Below are 4377 nucleotides of genomic sequence, written 5' to 3' on the forward strand. Positions count from 1 at the left end.
CATTTTTGGCTTATTTAGACTGGGACCAATCATAAAAGACCTATATATATGCATATCGACTTACCTGGATCAAAATTTCACTCTTTTGTATAGTCCTGGCACTCTAGATTCGACATCGAAAATTTTCAAAAAATTTGTATTTTATCAAAAAATGTCAAATTATGATCATTTTTGGCTTATTTAGACTGGGACCAATCATAAAAGACCTTTATATATGCATATCGACTTACTTGGATCAAAATTTCACTCTTTTGTATAGTCCTGGCACTCTAGATTCGACATCGAAAATTTTCAAAAAATTTGTATTTTATCAAAAATGTCAAATTATGATCATTTTTGGCTTATTTAGACTGGGACCAATCATAAAAGACCTATATATATGCATATCGACTTACCTGGATCAAAATTTCACTCTTTTGTATAGTCCTGGCACTCTAGATTCGACATCGAAAATTTTCAAAAAATTTGTATTTTATCAAAAAATGTCAAATTATGATCATTTTTGGCTTATTTAGACTGGGACCAATCATAAAAGACCTATATATATGCATATCGACTTACCTGGATCAAAATTTCACTCTTTTGTATAGTCCTGGCACTCTAGATTCGACATCGAAAATTTTCAAAAAATTTGTATTTTATCAAAAAATGTCAAATTATGATCATTTTTGGCTTATTTAGACTGGGACCAATCATAAAAGACCTATATATATGCATATCGACTTACCTGGATCAAAATTTCACTCTTTTGTATAGTCCTGGCACTCTAGATTCGATATCGAAAATTTTCAAAAAATTTGTATTTTATCAAAAAATGTCAAATTATGATCATTTTTGGCTTATTTAGACTGGGACCAATCATAAAAGACCTATATATATGCATATCGACTTACCTGGATCAAAATTTCACTCTTTTGTATAGTCCTGGCACTCTAGATTCGACATCGAAAATTTTCAAAAAATTTGTATTTTATCAAAAAATGTCAAATTATGATCATTTTTGGCTTATTTAGACTGGGACCAATCATAAAAGACCTATATATATGCATATCGACTTACCTGGATCAAAATTTCACTCTTTTGTATAGTCCTGGCACTCCAGATTCGACATCGAAAATTTTCAAAAAATTTGTATTTTATCAAAAAATGTCAAATTATGATCATTTTTGGCTTATTTAGACTGGGACCAATCATAAAAGACCTATATATATGCATATCGACTTACCTGGATCAAAATTTCACTCTTTTGTATAGTCCTGGCACTCTAGATTCGACATCGAAAATTTTCAAAAAATTTGTATTTTATCAAAAAATGTCAAATTATGATCATTTTTGGCTTATTTAGACTGGGACCAATCATAAAAGACCTATATATATCCATATCGACTTACCTGGATCAAAATTTCACTCTTTTGTATAGTCCTGGCACTCTAGATTCGACATCGAAAATTTTCAAAAAATTTGTATTTTATCAAAAAATGTCAAATTATGATCATTTTTGGCTTATTTAGACTGGGACCAATCATAAAAGACCTATATATATGCATATCGACTTACCTGGATCAAAATTTCACTCTTTTGTATAGTCCTGGCACTCTAGATTCGACATCGAAAATTTTCAAAAAATTTGTATTTTATCAAAAAATGTCAAATTATGATCATTTTTGGCTTATTTAGACTGGGACCAATCATAAAAGTCCTATATATATGCATATCGACTTACCTGGATCAAAATTTCACTCTTTTGTATAGTCCTGGCACTCTAGATTCGACATCGAAAATTTTCAAAAAATTTGTATTTTATCAAAAAATGTCAAATTATGATCATTTTTGGCTTATTTAGACTGGGACCAATCATAAAAGATCTATATATATGCATATCGACTTACCTGGATCAAAATTTCACTCTTTTGTATAGTCCTGGCACTCTAGATTCGACATCGAAAATTTTCAAAAAATTTGTATTTTATCAAAAAATGTCAAATTATGATCATTTTTGGCTTATTTAGACTGGGACCAATCATAAAAGACCTATATATATGCATATCGACTTACCTGGATCAAAATTTCACTCTTTTGTATAGTCCTGGCACTCTAGATTCGACATCGAAAATTTTCAAAAAATTTGTATTTTATCAAAAAATGTCAAATTATGATCATTTTTGGCTTATTTAGACTGGGACCAATCATAAAAGACCTATATATATGCATATCGACTTACCTGGATCAAAATTTCACTCTTTTGTATAGTCCTGGCACTCTAGATTCGACATCGAAAATTTTCAAAAAATTTGTATTTTATCAAAAAATGTCAAATTATGATCATTTTTGGCTTATTTAGACTGGGACCAATCATAAAAGACCTATATATATGCATATCGACTTACCTGGATCAAAATTTCACTCTTTTGTATAGTCCTGGCACTCTAGATTCGACATCGAAAATTTTCAAAAAATTTGTATTTTATCAAAAAATGTCAAATTATGATCATTTTTGGCTTATTTAGACTGGGACCAATCATAAAAGACCTATATATATGCATATCGACTTACTTGGATCAAAATTTCACTCTTTTGTATAGTCCTGGCACTCTAGATTCGACATCGAAAATTTTCAAAAAATTTGTATTTTATCAAAAATGTCAAATTATGATCATTTTTGGCTTATTTAGACTGGGACCAATCATAAAAGACCTATATATATGCATATCGACTTACCTGGATCAAAATTTCACTCTTTTGTATAGTCCTGGCACTCTAGATTCGACATCGAAAATTTTCAAAAAATTTGTATTTTATCAAAAAATGTCAAATTATGATCATTTTTGGCTTATTTAGACTGGGACCAATCATAAAAGACCTATATATATGCATATCGACTTACCTGGATCAAAATTTCACTCTTTTGTATAGTCCTGGCACTCTAGATTCGACATCGAAAATTTTCAAAAAATTTGTATTTTATCAAAAAATGTCAAATTATGATCATTTTTGGCTTATTTAGACTGGGACCAATCATAAAAGACCTATATATATGCATATCGACTTACCTGGATCAAAATTTCACTCTTTTGTATAGTCCTGGCACTCTAGATTCGACATCGAAAATTTTCAAAAAATTTGTATTTTATCAAAAAATGTCAAATTATGATCATTTTTGGCTTATTTAGACTGGGACCAATCATAAAAGACCTATATATATCCATATCGACTTAAATGGATCAAAATTTCACTCTTTTGTATAGTCCTGGCACTCTAGATTCGACATCGAAAATTTTCAAAAAATTTGTATTTTATCAAAAATGTCCAATTATGATCATTTTTGGCTTATTTAGACTGGGACCAATCATAAAAGACCTATATATATGCATATCGACTTACCTGGATCAAAATTTCACTCTTTTGTATAGTCCTGGCACGCTAGATTCGACATCGAAAATTTTCAAAAAATTTTTATTTTATCAAAAAATGTCAAATTATGATCATTTTTGGCTTATTTAGACTGGGACCAATCATAAAAGACCTATATATATGCATATCGACTTACCTGGATCAAAATTTCACTCTTTTGTATAGTCCTGGCACTCTAGATTCGACATCGAAAATTTTCAAAAAATTTGTATTTTATCAAAAATGTCCAATTATGATCATTTTTGGCTTATTTAGACTGGGACCAATCATAAAAGACCTATATATATGCATATCGACTTACCTGGATCAAAATTTCACTCTTTTGTATAGTCCTGGCACTCTAGATTCGACATCGAAAATTTTCAAAAAATATGTATTTTATCAAAAAATGTCAAATTATGATCATTTTTGGCTTATTTAGACTGGGACCAATCATAAAAGACCTATATATATGCATATCGACTTACCTGGATCAAAATTTCACTCTTTTGTATAGTCCTGGCACTCTAGATTCGACATCGAAAATTTTCAAAAAATTTGTATTTCATCAAAAAATGTCAAATTATGATCATTTTTGGCTTATTTAGACTGGGACCAATCATAAAAGACCTATATATATGCATATCGACTTACCTGGATCAAAATTTCACTCTTTTGTATAGTCCTGGCACTCTAGATTCGACATCGAAAATTTTCAAAAAATTTGTATTTTATCAAAAAATGTCAAATTATGATCATTTTTGGCTTATTTAGACTGGGACCAATCATAAAAGACTTATATATATGCATATCGACTTACCTGGATCAAAATTTCACTCTTTTGTATAGTCCTGGCACTATAGATTCGACATCGAAAATTTGCAAAAAATTTGTATTTTATCAAAAAATGTCAAATTATGATCATTTTTGGCTTATTTAGACTGGGACCAATCATAAAAGACCTATATATATGCATATCGACTTACT

Source organism: Chrysoperla carnea, unplaced genomic scaffold, assembly GCF_905475395.1.
Source record: "Chrysoperla carnea unplaced genomic scaffold, inChrCarn1.1, whole genome shotgun sequence".
Taxonomy (NCBI): domain Eukaryota; kingdom Metazoa; phylum Arthropoda; class Insecta; order Neuroptera; family Chrysopidae; genus Chrysoperla; species Chrysoperla carnea.